Source organism: Lutjanus erythropterus, chromosome 13, assembly GCF_056507025.1.
Source record: "Lutjanus erythropterus isolate fLutEry1 chromosome 13, fLutEry1.hap2, whole genome shotgun sequence".
Lineage (NCBI taxonomy): Eukaryota > Metazoa > Chordata > Actinopteri > Lutjaniformes > Lutjanidae > Lutjanus > Lutjanus erythropterus.
The window spans coordinates 4,072,236-4,090,029 of NC_139329.1; positions in this window are offsets into that span (position 1 = coordinate 4,072,236).

The following is a 17,794-nucleotide window of genomic DNA, read 5'->3' on the forward strand; positions in this document are numbered from 1 at the left end:
GTCTAATATCAATGAAGTGTTCATCCTCCACCTTCCCCTCCTTTCATTATCTAAGTTAGTATTAATAAGTAGTTCTACTGGTGCATGATCTGTAATAGATATTGTTTTTATAATACATTCTGCTACACTGTCTACTAGGGAAGTAGCTATTAAAAAGAAATCTATCCTGGAATAGGTTTTGTGACAATGTGAAAAAAGGTATATTCCCTCTGAGTTGGATTGATTAATCTCCATATGTCTGTTAGCCCTGTATCTTTGCACACCATATGTAACGCATCTCTCTCTTTAATCGATGAGGGAGCTCTATATAAGCTTTTATCTAAAATAGGATCCATTACCTGGTTGAAATCACCTGCTAAGACAATTTGACCCTCTGTATCACCAAGAATCTTATTAATTTCGTGAAAGAAATTTGGATCCTCCTTACTGGGTGCATAAATATTACATAATACCATTGGTAAACCCTCTACTATGGCTTCAATACACACAATTCTTTCCTCTGCATCTTTAGTTTGTTTTAATAGAACAAAACTTATATTCTTTTTAATCAGAATAAGTACACCATTACGCTTACTTGAAAAGGAACTATGAAAGACATGACCTATCCAACCAGTCTTAAATTTGTCTGCTTCGGCACCCTGCATGTGAGTTTCCTGTATGAAAACAATATCAGCTTTACAGTTCTTCAAATAGGACAATATTTTCCTCCTTTTAACTGGACTTCCACATCCATTGATATTCCATGAAATAAATTTAACTAAATTGCTAGGTATTCTTGAACTTTTACTATTAATATTAAAAATACAAATTTAGTTATCATTTGCCCAGGGTCCCTATCTGTCATAATACATGAACTATTATCCCTTGCCTTGAAATTCATAATTTCTCTTAAATAATCACTTGTCATTACCAAATGCCTTCTTATTTTTTGAACACCTAAAACAAAACCATAACATAATAAACACATCCACACAATAACAAAACAAAACAAAAAATAAATAAATAAATAAAAATACCTGGCTGTCTAAATGCAACCATTTCCTGAGTGCAAGTTGCCACTCGCTGAAAAATAGATAAATAATAATATAATAAAAAAATAAATAAATAAATAAAATAAATAAACCTTATTGGTCCGTGGGATTATCACAGCTCAGTGGCTTCTGGTTCCTTACTTCTACCAGCCTCTCTCTATGCCCCGCACAAGTCCTTCACCAGATCAGTTGAGTTTGTAACAACCACATTGTCTCTTCTCAACGTAGACAGCTACTCATTTCATTTTGACCTACTCAGTCATCAGCTTCTTCATGTCCGTGCTCATTGATGAAACTCTCGGCTGCTGTAGCAGTGCTGAATGGTGCTAAAAGTCGGTGCACCCTCTCAATCCCAAACTCCCCGTCCATTGCAACGCCGAGTCCCTCAGTTATAATCCTTCGAACACAAGCAGGTAGCGTCCCATTAGTACCATACGTCTCTTTCAAACCAACCAGTCTCACATTATTCCACCTGCAGTGGTTTTTCGAGAACTTGCACTCTGTTCCACAAGGTCTCCATATCTTTATCATGGTTCTCGCTGTTATTCACTAACCGCTCTGAGGTCTCCTCCAGGTGAGCAATACGAGCCTCCGCCTCCCCCAACCAATCCTGCATAGCCGTCACTGTTGTTTTTAACTCCGCTGTTGTTTGTTTTATTGTAGAGACGTCAACTGCGACACTCTGCAGGATGTTACTCATTTTACTCACTTCTGCAAACAGTTTCTCAAGATTGTTGGACTGTTTCTGTGTGTTTGAAGACGGGCTGCTCGCATTTTCATCTTCATGTGACGGGCTTGTCCGTGTAGGCATGCGACTCGGATTCTTGAAGTGTTTTGAAGTCGCCATTCTTTCTCTTTTTGTTTACACGTAAACTTATCACAAATGCTTGCAGTAAGCAGAGAGTTACTTACAAACAAGCATTGCTTATTATAAAAAAGTTTGAATTATCTTGTACGGGGCGGCGAGATTTCTAGATGGCGGCCATCTTGTTCGCTGCACCCACGTGACTCCTCATTTCTAGATAAACATTTTATATGAAGTTGTAGTGGTTGCGATTTTATGCAATGACCAATGATTGAAATACCATTTTATAATGTTGTAATTTGAGCAAAATATTTGTCACTCTGCCTGTCAATTTGACAACCTTCAGGTCCTTGTCTTGTTGGGACCCATGTCCTGAGTGAATCCACTGACTTGATCTAACAAAACTGCAGAGTTACTGACAAATCCTGCCAGAAAAAGTATATATTTACGTAAGGGAAAGGACAATCCTGCAGCATTTGATATCAGAAAATGTACTTTGTAATTTTTACTTTTGAATACTTAAGTACTACTGAATACTTAATTATAGTATGCAAATATTCTAGTACTTTAACTCAAGTAAAATTTTGACTGAGCAACTTTCACTTGTACTTGAGCTATAATTGACTAGGAGTATCTGTACTTTGATTCAAGTATTAGGGTTGAGTCCACCACTGTGTGTAAAGATACATTAAAATATTACTGATTGTTCCTTTAAATACACATCACTAATACTACTACTATTACCTCTATTATTTCTTGTTGTCAATAACTTATTATTACGTTTGAATGCTATTTTCTACATATTGAAAAATATGTCACTTTAACTCGACTTGACACAGGTGTTATGTCCTTTGTGTGTTAAAGGCAGACCACTGCTCTCGCTGTATTGCCCTCCATAACACCTGCAGCTTACATCAGCACATACATGTATTCTATGTCCCAGCGCTGTGAAGCAGCAGTGGAAAGAAAACAGATGACACTGCAGGCAGGGGACATGTCAAAGTCCCAAGACCCCTGAATGTGATGTGCTGTTTCCATTGAAAAACATCAAACCTCATGCTTCCTCTACCGGGAAAATACGCAGGAGAAACGGATTCAGAGATTTTGTTGGTGTCCAGAGGAAGCAAGGGAACAAAATGAATCATTAACCAGGGGTCATCAAATTACGTATGGCAGGTCATTTCTTGCTCTTGAGCTTTGATACGACAGAGTAAGCATTCTTATTTCTATCATTGACCTTAAAATAGGCATGATTTAGGTCATGTGTGCGTGCATGTGATTGTTTGTCTGTACTGTATATGTGTTTGCCCCATGGTGACCTGTCCAGGGTTTACCATACCTTTCACCCAAGGCATTCTGGGATAGGCTACAGCCCCATGCAAAGGATAAACATGTAAAGCTGCATAGGTTAGTATGGATGCTGCACTTGTCCTCACATTTACATTTTCCTTTTTACTTGATGCCCCAAATTGATTGACATCTATCACTAGCCAACATGACAGATGGAATCCCAGTGAGGAATGGCAACTATTAGCAGTAATGAAGCTAACAGAGATGAGTGAGAAATGAACTGAACTGTGAGCATGTAACAAAGCCCCTACTCACAAGTCAGACTAGGTCTATTGCCAAGTAGGTTCTCAACATTCATTGGATTTGCCTTGGTATTTTCGGGCACAAGCATTGGCACCATCTGTGGGGGGGCACTGGGTTTTATGTCCCCCCAAAGTTAGAGATGGGGGTGGTCTGACCCTCCGAATCCTGATGCAAAGCAGGAAAAAAAAAGCAGTTGTAAAAAAAACAGTAAGTATGCTAAGTTGTGGCTCTACCACCTTAATTAGACTAACAACACAATGTCTGCCACCAGCTCTGTGTGGAAACACTGTGCGCTGCGCTCTAACAAGCAATGCACCAGATGACCAGTATGTTGCGACATTTGGAATCTCAGACAAAATTGTGAGCAAAAGACCAAAGCCTGCAGGAGCACTGGATTCATACTTTATCCAAAACACTTCTGGGTGAAGTACTGGCAGTGATGGCAGCATATGATGGATTTACCTTGAACACTTGTGGCAAAATGTGGAGAAGGTGAAGAAGGCGGCCAAACTCACCTGCAGAATCCATCCGAAATCTCACACCAAGTGACTGAGAGCCTTTTTCAAGCTTTGCTTTTTAACTTTGAGTGATCATTTAGTTTCTTAGGCAGAATATATCTAACATTATGGCAGGCACGGTAAGAGCCTTCTGCTGCACACAGCAGCAGCCTCTGAACGTGAACAGAATATGGAATCTGTCTCAGCTCAATAGAATGATCTTTAAATACACTAAATTAAAACACTTATTTGCCTGTAGTGTGAAGAAATGTACGACTGATGTGGCAAGATCACAGGCAATAAACTTGACAGTCCATCCTCACAGCTGCAGCAAAGTTAAAGTTGCATGCACAGTTTGTATTATGTTTATTATAATGTTGATTAATGCCTTAATGATGTTCTTCTGCCTCAGTTATTATTTATAGCACCAGATAATCCTCACCAAGTCACATTATGTACCATTACATAGGCAGATTATTATTATTATTATTATTATTATTACATTGTGATACTTGGATTAGATTGCTGACTATATTTTTAAATAGGTAATTAGTTACAGCAACAGAATACATTTTTGAAGTACCCCTCCCAACCCTGATTTTTGCAAAAACTTGTATTTGATAACAGTGTTCCTAAACTGGCAAAACACCATTCAAAAGTTTTATTTCAATAAGTATCATTTATCACCCATAGGATCATTGGAAAATACTCTGCTCACTTGTTTTGTTTTTTCCCCTGGAATCTTAAAAGTGCAACAACCTGCATACATTTTCCTTCTAACGCCACCACCTCCAGTTGTCACTATTCATTTAACAGCCACAGTCGCACTGGGAGCTTTCTTACCTTAAAACAGTTTCTTCCTCACTAGTTTTTGTGTAAAAAATCTGCCACATGCTAACAGTTAATTATGCACTCTGAGCTGAGAGGGAGGTTTCCCTCTTGGGATATTGAACATTTCCATATATTACTTTTCTCGGGAAAAAAAGTCATCATGCTTTAAATCAGTGTGGTTTGTTTTCTACTCCCATCAATGTAATCTTTGTCTGTGAATATGATACCAAGAGCTGGGCGATATGGCTTAAAAGTAATATCTCTGTTTTTAAGCTGTTCTGCAACATATATCTCGATACAGACATTCTCATATAGTGCAAACATCATCATGTTCTTATAGAATACAATGCATTGTATTCTATAAGAACATGACTGTAACTACCCAGCAGTATTTGAAGTAGCCAAAATGAGCACAATCGTAAACATCTAAAGCAGTAAAATGCAACATACACATTTATGCAGAAATGATATTAACCTAAAAACATCAGATATAATAGTAAAACACTGACATGAACTGCACAATGAGTAATTTTAAATAATTTTGCTGTATTACTGACAGACTTTTACCTTAGTTAAAGGGATAGTTCAGCCAAGAATGAAAATTTGATCATTATCTACTTACCCTCATTCTGATTGAAGGTCGGGTCAGTTTTGTTAGTCCACAAACACTGCTTTGACAGTGATGCAGAATCTCCCAAACAAAGGAAGTGAATGGTGACCAGTTTTCAAACGTAAAGAACAACTGGGGAAAAAATAGGTCAAGTCTCCTAAAGTCTCAGCTTGCCTTTTGCACACCGTCACACCACATACACCCAGTTCAGACAGGGTGCATGTGCACATGAACTTGGCTCCAAGCTAAGGATCTACAGTGACGATTCAGGCTAAAAACATACTGTAAATATTTTTTTTTAGTCAGCTTGGCATGTTGAGGCTTTAGGAGACTTGGTTTACACCAGACGAGCAGTATGGAGGTAGTTTATATTTCTATTCTGTTGTTTTTTTACATTAGAAAACTGGTCACCATTCTCTTCCATTGTTTTCCTGTGAAACTCCAGAGGCGTTTTGTGGACTGAAAAATTAAACCTGGCTCCTTAGTTGACATGGGGGTGAGTAGATAATGACTGAAACTTAGTTTTTGAGTGAACTATCCCTTTAAGTTTAGAACGCAGTTTTACTTGTAATCGGAGTATTTGGGGTATTAGTGCTTTTGCTTAAGTAGTGGGCTTGTGGGTAACCTGTGTGACAGATAGTGAGGTCTGCAGTAGAGTCGCGATCGATCATATGATCGACCATATTTTCTCATGTGATTTTTTTTCTGTCACTGTGAAAAAATGAACAATTGCTTGCAGCTGCTAACTAGCTAAGTAAGCTTTCCATGAACCAGCTCTGCTGTGAAGAGGACAGGAAGACGCTGTACTAACATTGCATTGCCATTTCTTTTCTATGGCAGTCAACAATGCACAGGCTTGCAGTAACTATAATACTGCCATCTGAGCTGATCTACACATTTTATGACTGACTGAAGTAAATATAACCAGTTTAATCAATATAATACCCAGCCCTAATGATATCCCTTTGATAGGGAGTCCTGGGAATAAAACAGGTGTGTCTCATCTTTTTGGTATTATTACACAGTAATACAAAAAATGACTTACTGAAAAAAAAGCATAAAAAGAAATGGCAGCAAGAGTTACATTCTGAAAAAACAAAAACATGTTCCAAGTTCCAAGGACAAAAAAAACGTGGAAGAGAAAGATTGACTGCTGACCAGGTATACAGTAAATGGGGAGAAGAGAAAAGAAAAAAGAAAAGGAAAGAAAGGGTGAATGATTGTGATTTTAAAAAAAGAGTTAAAGTGGGAGGGAAGAGAGTGGGGAGAAAGTGGAGACAGTGGAGGGGTAGAAAGGAGGAGGAGAAGGGGTGGTGTTAGGGCTGGGGAGGGAGAGGGAGCTACAGAGGCCAGAAAAACAAGCGGAGAATAAACAGATCGAAGGAGAGGGGAGAGAAAAACAGGCTGAGAGGGGGAGTGAGGCACGGAGGGCTGGAGGCAAACTCAGCGTGAGCCAGAGAGAGGAGACAGTGACGGACAGAGGGAGGAAATAAACGGGGAGAAATGAAGAGAGTGAACGGCAGCTAAAAGAGGAGGGAGGTAAAATAAGAATAAAATAAAAACAAAGATGGAAACAAGACAGGGGAACAGAGTGAGGACGAGTGTACAAAAAAGTGATCATGGTAAAAGATATAGACACAGAGACATAAGGGGTGAGACAGATGATCAAGGTGAGGAGCAGAGAGACACCGAATGATGGAGAGAAAAAAAACAGAAAGAAAAATAAAATAAGCAGGAGAGATGGTTGAATTGGCGGCCAGAGCTCTCCTGTCTTTATTACTTTTCTATAGAGCTGTTTGGAAGGAACAAAGGGAGAGTGTGTCTTCAATGTGTGTGGGTCCTGGATGCCCAAGGCTACCAGGAACCTGCCTGTGTGTGTCTTTTGTGTGTGCAGAGTACACGCACACACACACGCATACATACACACACAGGAACAGGGTGCTCACTGCTTGCCGATGGGTTCTTTTCATTGGAGCCCAAGGCTCAACCTTCAGCTAACGTAAGAGAAGCACAAGGCCAGCACGAATGAATAGGAGACACACACACCCACACTCACACCCACCCACACACACACACACACACACACACACAAATGACCACGTATTCCTGCGCCTCCTCTCCATTCCTCTATCTCTGATCCTCCATACTTTTTTTCTCATGCTTCTCTGTGCTGTCATTCTTCTGTAGCAGACAGGAAGGTCACTGGGAGGTGGAGCTCTATCTATCTATCTATCCATCTATCTATCTATCTATCTATCTATCTATCTATCTATCTATCTATCTATCTATCTATCTATTCAACATAGTTCCACAGACAACTTGTGAAAAGACACTATTTCTGTTCTTAAAAGAAATATTCACCATTGTGGGACAGTTTTCCTGGAGTTTTTCTGTCGCTGTGAGGTTGCCAGGAAACAGAGACTCCAGTAAAAATAACAACTTTTCATTTGTGTATCTTTAATTTAAAGGGAGCTTTAGAGGGGTCTTAAGTAGCACTGCATATCGGTATTTAATACCTTTAAATAATCCAGTACCAAGTAGTATCAGAACTTGTCACAGTCAAACGAGACCTGTATTCAATCCTTTTTGTATGAAGATCTACACAAAAATGACTATTTGTATGGCTCTGCTCACAGCCAATCACTGCAAACCTTTGATTTAATTTATGGTGTGATTGACCCACTACAGCTAACCACTAACCCTAACCCTGTGGCAGTGAAGTTTAGTGCAGTGGAAATGAGTGGTATTGAATAAAGTACGGCATTGGTTTTGGTATTACTTTAAGGGTACTGGTATTGGTACAGCAATTGTAATTTTTTAAATGATACTTAGCCTTATTGGTACTGATCAAAATAACCCAGTACCAAGTAGTATTGGAACTTGTCACAGCCAAACGATAACTGTATTCAATCCTTTTTGTACCAAGATCTAGACAAAAATTACTATTTGTATTGTTTTGCTCACAGGCCATCACAGCAACACGTGACTAACCCACTACTGCTAATGACCAACCCTAGCCTTCTGATGGTGAACTTGAGTGTGGTGGATCTTGGTAGAGTTGGCAGCTCAGTGTGCCGAAATGAAAGGAAAGGTATTAAAGAATTCTATTGGTTTCAGTATGACTTTAAGGGTACAAGTATTGGTACTGGTATTGTAAATTTTTTATACGATACCTAGCCCTAGTCATAACTTTGGACAGAGCCAGGCTAGCTGCTTTTCCTTGCATCCAATCTTTATGCTAAACTAAGCAAACTGTCCACTGGCTCTAACTTCACATTTAGCGCACAGACATGAGTAAGGTTTCAATCTTCTTGCATAATGCTCACCAAGAAAGCCAACAAGCCTATTTCCCTTAAAGCACTGGTTCTCAAAGTGGGTGGCACGCCCGCCCTGGTGGGTCCATAGAGCCACTGCTCTACTGACTGAAACTAAGCTGAATGAGTATGATTTATGTAGGGGAAATAAACAAACACTAATGCTATCATGCTGATGTTTATCTCACTGAAATTCAACTTGGACTCTTGTCATTGATAACAATTGTCAGGTTGGGGGTGTGAAGTTTTTTTCGGCATCTGAAGAGGGGCATGCAAAATATCTTGCGGCTTGTTTTATGAGTGAGGGTAAAATGGAGTGAGAGATTGAAAGGTGGATTGGTATGCACTTAGCAGTAATATGAACATTGTACTGGACCATCCTGACTGAGAGGGAGGTGATCTAGAAGACAAAGCTTTATCAATTGATCTATGTTCTAACTCTCACCAGTCCTGAGCTTTGGGTAACGACCAGAACAATGAGGTTGCAGATACAAGCTACCAAAATGAGTTTCCTCCATTGGTTATCTGGCCTCAGCCTTTAGAGGGTGAGGAGCACAGACTTCCTGAGGAAGTTTGGACTGGAGACGCTGCTCCTTCACGATGAAAGAAGCCAGCTGAGGTGGTTCAGGCATTCTGTCTCCCTGTTGAGGTTTTCTGGACATGTCAGCTGGGACACACCTGGGTAGACGCAATACTTACTGGAGGGACTGCATATCTCATGGCTTGCCAGTGTCTTGGGTAGCTGGAGCTGGAAAGGGTGTCTGGAATGCCCTGCTCAGCCTGCTGCCACAGCCACCCAACCCTGCAAAAGCGGAAATGGATGGATGGATGGTGCAAATGGCATTCATTCACTTGCATCTCTGACATATTTTTAGCTAGTCAAAAGGGACACTCCACTGAAATGGTGCCAACTGGATAAGCTCATGCTTTACAGATTTTCCAGGTCAGTGACATCCACCTAAATATGGTAATTTCAGTGATGTTATACAGACACATGACCTTAAAAACATGGTAGTGTTACTGGTACCACATGCATCGTTTTCTTAACCCTTGGTAGATCCATAGTGGACGCTACAGTACAGCTGTCATTTTCTTGTAAATGCATGGGTTTTGATGGTTGCACATCAGGCACCACAGTGGACACAAGTGCATCATCTGTTACACTGCCACCCAATAGGCAGGCATTGTAACTTCAACACTGATTTCTCCAAACCAAGATTGCCAATGGAAGGTCAGAAACACTGCACAGCTCAGAAACATCGTCTATATTAGGACATCCTGATACAATTGTTAAAAGTGTTAAGTTGGGATGAAATTACAATTAATCATTTGTCTACTAAATTGGACATTTCAGTTACTACAGTTCACTACTATTACTGCAACTGTATTGTTCTTGAAAATCCTTCATCTGCAGTAACTTTTTTGCTTGTAAATCAATAGATTTATGCTATTATGAGGTAACTTGGAGTTTTTGTGACACAAAATGTTTTGTCCAGATTAGCTGTTCTTGCTGTGACTAACAGTTAGCGTCTTCACAGTTTGAAGAGCTCAAGTACATCAGCATGTAGAGTCTTGTGACTTTGTGCTCTGGGTGCTTTTACCAATTTTCACAGAAGACAGACGTGGTGAAGTGATGATTTACACTTCGGAAGAAAATCCCAACTGAGGTGTTCATAATTTCATTCAGCAAGGTGTGTGGTTCACTGTGTCTTTTGCAGACTGCAAATGCAATGTATTTTTTTTTTTCTCACAGCAATTTTTGATTAAATTTAAATGGAATTCTGTACGAATTTCTCGATCAATACAACTGTATCTCTGATTTTTGTATTAGTTTTAATTGGATGTTGATCGGTTAATCTTTAAACCTCTAAAATAATGAATAAAAGAACAAAAAGCCTGTGTCACAGGGTGTATCATCACAGCTGGATGCTATGTTTACTTGATTTTTCTGGTCATTTTAACGGTTTCATTGATCCATTAATGCTTTTACTGCAGTTTTATCCTTCTTTTATTCTGATGGGGGGGGGGCACTACAACAGACAACGGACACTACATGAATTGATATTTTGAAAATTGAATAGTCTTTCCATTTGGCATTTTTTTAAGCAAAAGCATCAAACATTTCATGGTTCCAGCCTCTCCCGTGTGAGGATTTTCTACTTTCCATATCAAAGTAATTTGAATATCACTGGGTTTTGGACGTTTGTCACCTTGGGCTTTGGGACGGATAAATCAGCAACAGAAATAATCATTATTTTCAGACCTGTTTTTACATTTAAATCATGGATCACACTGCTAGAGAATAAGTTTGTATTTCTTTGTTGTTAAATTTCCCACAGCAGCCTGTAATATTCTTTCAAATGACAACATCTCTGCTCTCGGCTGTATTTCTAATAACCAGTCGATGGTTCGGACTGTAGATTAAACTTGGCTCAAAGTGTACATTCCTCATTGTTCGCGCCTCTGTGCTCCCACACAGTTGTATCTGTAACCACCCTCCTTTCTGCATCTGTTAGACACTCTGTTTCACTCCTCTGTGCCAACACTGCTAAATCTATTCAAACTTGCCCACTCTGGATAAAGCGACCACTGATGAATCCATTTTGTTCCCTTAGTTGAGTGTCAGGGTTGGTGTCAACAAATCTTTCATCTGTCAAGGCTTTATTATCTAAAACAATTTAGTCTTTTCATAAGTGAGTCACTGCGAGATCAAGGTGATGCTGCACCACATCACTCTGATTATCTCAGCAGGTGGTCGATCAGTGATTCACCAGGATGAATAAAAATCATTCCAGGGCTCCCAACTCAAACTAGTGATTTCACTATTCTATATGCCTCTCCCTTTTTGAGCTTCGTGGATAATTTTATCCATTTTGTAAGATAATTTCACCTCATGCTCAAAGTACAGCAGCAGCAGTGTGTTTTAAATGTGCCAGATATGTAAAGACTGAATTCTGACATCTATTACTATTGTATGTCAACCCATCTGTAGTAGTGTTTAACAGACTCATCTGGCAAAACAGAATGAAAGAATGACCAGGCTGTTAGAAATCAGCATGTTGTAAAACAATTCAGAATCAGACCTCTCTCCCTTAAACGTTATCCTGACAGGGTCAGTAGATTACTCCTTGTCTCAGTGTGAATGTTACCCAGTGGGAAAATTCTGATTTTAAAAGTAACTAATTAGATTACATAGTGTAATGCATGTGTATGTCTCTGTACTGGATGTTCAGATTAGATCAAATAACTAATAATCTTAGTCTGAGTGAACATGACAGTGATTACATTGCTTTTGGAAAACACTGCTTATCTTCCTAAATCAACCTTTTAGTCTCAGTCCTTGTTTAGACAATATTAATGCTGAAAATCCTCACCCGTTTCACTCAGATCCACCTCCTTCTTTGTGTTTAGGATGGATTAAAAATCAAGCGCTTACACATAACTTCGTCCTCCTTTCTGGTGTTTTCTTTGGGCAGTGTTAAAGGATCAGTGTGTAGGATTTAGTGGTGTTCAGCAGTTAACTTGCAAATTGCAGACACCTCGCCTCCCCCTCCCCTTTCAAGCATGAAGGAGAACCTACTGTAGTCCTGAAACTCATGCAAAACAACAGAAGCTGTGTCTAGAGCCATGGTTTATGTATTCTGAGCTCCTGTAGAAACATGGCGCTTCAACATGGCGAGGACCCACACACTCTGTGCATATAAAGGGCTCAAAGCAATTACATAACAATTCTTATTTTCATTTGATTATACACAAACATACTTGTGAATATTTAGATAAAATAAGAGAAGAACTTAACGGAAATTCTCGTACCAGATTGCTTCAAAATTACAGTAACATAAGAATAAACAGTGATCAAATAAGTGAAAAATAAGCATAAAATATAAAGTTTATAAGGTATTAATGAACAGTAAAGATTAAAATAACAATAGAAGTATTTGAAGTACAAAAGTAAGGTAAATAAAAAAAGTAGTAATGGCAGTTACAAAGTAATGTTGACAGTGATACTGAGAGACAATAAAGAGGTTATATTGCACCAGATAATGAATGTAAATAATGAAAAGTACCAGTGACAGTTAAAGTAATATTGCACAGTGTATTAAAACATGACAGTAAACGTACTAGAAACATGATATTGCACATGACAGTGAACATAATATTGCCAATAATAATGATGTATTCCATTTCTGTCATATTCTAACAATAAATTCCTGTAAATCTTACACACTGGACCTTTAACTGGGCCTTGGTGTAGTTTAATTTTACTGCCTGAGGAAAAGTTTGTTACCGAAGATGTTGAAGGGACACAGTTAAATGCAATTCAGAATTAAGATTTAAGGGTTTCTTTTAGCTGATTTAAAAAGAGCAGCAGCATCGTTCATCTGAAGGATCTAGTTTGGGGGAGGAGATGCATATTTACAAGGCACTATGCAAATTCACAGGATGGGGACCTTAAAGCTGCACCAATCAATGCAACAAATGAATATTAGTGTATGTGTGTCATGTTAAAGGGCTCGGTCAAATCAAGCAACAGTGACGTAAGTGGTCAGATGGCAAAATTATGAAACCTTGAGAAGATGTTTTATGGTGTAGGCAGTTGTGGAAAGAGTACTGAGTACTGTTATGTCACTAAAATATTACTCAATTACAAGTAAAAGTACTGGTGTTAGAAATATACTTAAGAAAAAGTACAAACTAGTCATGTCAAAAACTACTCGACTATTAGTTACTTTTTAACTGTAGGTGTTCAGTGTGTTGTTAATAGCAGCACTCAATCAAATCGGAATTTTATTTGTCTTTGAAATAAAATTTTGTTAGTTTGTTAGTAATTTTATTAGTTTTCCTGAACCAATAGTTGCTAACACTCAATTAATTATTAATAATTTATAAGACACAAATCACTTTTCTATTTTTTCCAAATTTTCTTTCTTTTTTGTCTTCTTTTTCTCATTTAAGTTGAAGTTTCAATGTCAAATGAGGTGCAGTTTCTAGACTACTGATCAAATATCCATGAATACATTTTTAATTGGTTATATTCTCAATGGCGAATAATCGATTAATGATTAATCATCAACATCGTGACTCTAAACCTGTTGCTGCTGTGTTTAGTTTTTTGCTTGTTTGTGATCAGATCACCTGATTGGCTACTAAAAAGCAGATGAAAGGTGTGAATATAAATTCAAATTGTACTCAGTAGTTAATTATAATTTTAAAAGTAACTAAGTAAATTGCATTGTGTAATGCATACTTAAGTATGAGTAAAAGTACAGACTTGAAAATCTACTCATAAAAATACAAGTACTTCATTACAGTAACATTGCAAATGTAAATGTGCAATCAGTTATTTCTGCCACTGGGTATAGAACATTATTTAATTTATTCTGTAATATGTTGGTATAAAGATCTTTTAAGAGACATGAAATATACTTTTATAAGTTAGACATGTATCTGATCTGATGTGCAAAAATGGTTATATATTCAAGTGGTTAAAACCTGTTTATTTTAGAAGGAATGGTCATTCACCTCATCATTTTTTGGCCAGTTTTAGCCCTAATTGGTTGTTTTTAGCATTTCTTAACATTCTGTGCAAAATTCCCACACACTTAAGACTTAGCCTTTCATATAATTACCTCAAGGAATTTGGTAGAAACTGCTTTTCTCATTAGAGAGTTGTATTCCTGCTAAAAGCACCTATGGTGACAGTGTCAGTGAGAGGCACTCAGTTCCCAGTGTATCGTAACCCACTCTGGATAAATACTTCCAAATGGCACTTAGATAATTAGCATGGAGCAAGAATTATGGAGCAGCGAAAACAAGCTCCTAATGCCTTCAACAGCTCATTCTGCGACTCATTCATTTATTTCCAGTAGACGTCATGCTGGGTTCTAAAAGCTCTAAAGATCCATCTACAGCCTGCCTATCTGAGAGGAAGTGTGCGTGTGTGTGTGTGTGTGTGTGTGTGTGTGTGTGTGTGTGTGTGTGTGTGTGCACATGACAGAGAGGGAAAGATAGATAAATAGAAGCAGACGGACAAATAGAGCAGTTTTATATCTCCGCCCAGCTGGTAATCAGACTTCAAAAACACAGCAAGAGGGTTGTGTTCCACTAAGTGGCGATTGATCGCTGTGCGCGTGTGTATGTGTGTAAAGGGAAAACATGGGTGATAGTTTGACTGATCCTGCCTGATAGACACACACGCACACACACCTGTCTCACTTTTGTCTCATCTTCAGTGTTATCTCTCTTCTTCTTCATCACCCCCCTCGTTCTCTCTGCTTCAATCCCTCGCTCTGAGGAGTGGGTGTGCTCTCCGCTGTCCTCCTCCAATCTCCCTCCTCAGTGTGTGTCCGCCGCTACCATGGACACAGCACACACACACACACACACCCCTCTTCGGTCTCTTTTTCGCCGCCGTTCTCTTTTTCTCTTTTGTACAACTTCCTTCCTTCCTCCTCTGTCCTCCTTCTCACCCCCTCCTCCTCCTCCACCTTATCTGCTCCCACTTCTCCTCATTAAGCCTCCACCATCTCCTCTTTGCCTCCTGCTTAGTGCTCACTTATCAAAGCTACATTCAAAGCGCAGGAGGAGATCGGAGGAGAGACGGGTCAGATAAGACAGATAAAGAGGGAGTGTGTGTGGGCGAAAACAAGTGTGTATCTCCGTCCATGCTTGTCTGTATATGTGTGTGTGTTCTGTTTTTGTATGTGTGATCGGTGTATTTTCTTTCTCGCCTGGAGCGATGTCGAGTGGACGAGAGGAGTCCAAAGCAGCTTTACCCTCTGTCTCCATCAAAACAAAGCAATTACACAGACACAGACATGAGGGCGCCACCTCTGACGGCCCCCACACGTAGAGGGTCGACAAGCTAGTGCCTTTGATCCTGACTACACATGAGCTCTATCTTTAAAAGAACTATCTACTTAAAAACAAAAATTCCCATATGATGTTCCTATTATCTCTCACCATCCAGTCAACACAGGTAAACAAACAAACAGCTTGAAAAACTGGAAAACAGCGGCCGGATCTTAAAAGTATGATTTTGTCAAGAGACAAATAGACAAATCAGCTTTTCAGTATGCACTGTGCCATACGGTTGTGTACTGTTACTGATGGCTGTACCTAGAAATCACTACCAGTACACAATGGAGCCTCTTTTTTTGGTCTCTAAAAAATTGTTTAACTTGTCAATTTCAACATTATTGTGAATATTTAGTTATTTATTTAGAGCATTTTCTGCACAACGCAAAATAAAATCTCTTCCTACCTCCCTCTCTGCTAACAAACTCATCTCTACAACTTGCAGCCTGTCAGTTTGTCCCTACAGTTGTACAATAATTATCATATTTGTACATAGATTTTACTGCTAATTTGCCATAAAATTTAATTCTAACTTTAGCTGCTGCTTGCTGTAAGGTCGTTTTCTCTTTTTCTCAGATGTATTGAAATTTTGCACCAACTGATTTAACATGAATTGTTACTCGACAGTAACAATGTCCTTTGTTCCGGACTGACCGCGAGGTAAAGCGCAGAGAGGCAAAGCCTGATATACAAAAGACTGAGCTAACTTTAGCTCTGAAAGTGCAAAAGTTCATAAACTATGATTCACAAATCTTAAAACCCAACCTGACTACATTTCGCCATGCATTACATTCACTGGCAAGATCATAGTCTGTTTTTAATGTTGTGTTATAGAATTTGGGGAACCCTGAAACACTTTTCTTTGGTCGCGTCTGGGAGGGAACCCTCCCAGATCTGAGTGGTGCGCCACGCCAAGGGTGGTGGTGCTGCTTGGTCGGGCGCCACCGCTCTCTCCATAGGAAACCAATGGGACAGCCAACGCAAAGTGTTTCTACCTCTGATCATGTGATTAGGCCTTAAAAGTACCAATTTCAGTGCCCTACCATAAGGTTTTAAAATAAAATATTATGATTAATGGTACGTCATGTGTCTGACTTAATTAATATCTGAATTAAATCCAGATGGGATTTAATACACTTTATTTAATGCTTTCATACCTCACCTGTTTGGCTAAAATAAACTCTGTTTGCCTAGTTAGAGTGGTTTGTGTGGAACATGTGAAAACTGTCAATTGAACCCTGGTGCGAACCAACCAACCGGACCAAGGCTGCTTGAAAAGGTGTCTCTCCATCCACTGTCAAGCTGAATCTTTTGCGCTCCATTTGTGGTGTGAAAGCAAACGGATTTTATGGCTGCACATTTCAGCATGTTTTGTTTTCTTTTCAGGAAGCAATCTTATTATTGGTCTGCATAAACCAGGTATATATTTATGTTAATCATTTAGTATCCATGTGTGCACACCAGCTTTTCACAATTAAAGCATTGTCATGCAACTACTCTACCACTCCTGTCAAATAAAGGCACAGAAAAGGTAGGGTGCAGAGACTTGCAGAGCCAAAGCGCTGCACAGCATACGTCATACAAACAGTTTGTAAGCTTATAAGTTTGTAAACTACTTTATATGCCTATTAACAGTTCCTGTAGCCCCACGTGACAACTGACATTTCACCATGTATTACCTTTACTGGCAAGATCATATTATGTTTTTGAGTTTGGGAACCTCTGAAACACTTTTCTTCCATCACTCTCTTGGCTATGTTGTCACATACAGCTAATTTTTTATTGGTTGCCCTTTGCAACCAGCAGCAAAGTTGCCAGTTTTTTCCGGTGGCCACTCACAATACAGCAGCGAAAAATTCCCCACCATTATATAAGGGATGAACTCCAAACAAGGTCAGTTGATGAATTTTTGATCCACGGAGTTGTTGAATTTGTAAAACTTTCCTAGAGCAGAAAAATCTGACTTTGGTGGCCAGGTTGTAACAAGTGAGAGAAACTTTGCAGTACTGAGTGACACACCACCAACCAGGTCACTGATGTTAGTGAACTGTGAGGAAGAATGGCGCTGGTGTGGTATCAGAACCAGAGCCTGGCAAACAGGCAATGTAACTGGGTTAGCCTCTATATGACATAGGACGGTGATTAAGGAAGCTATGAAGAGAAGAGGAGTGGTGGGCAGCTGGACAAAAGTAAACGTTGGACTGACTTTTACTCATTGTTGAGAGCTTTTTACTCTTGCTGTTGGACTGGTCAGT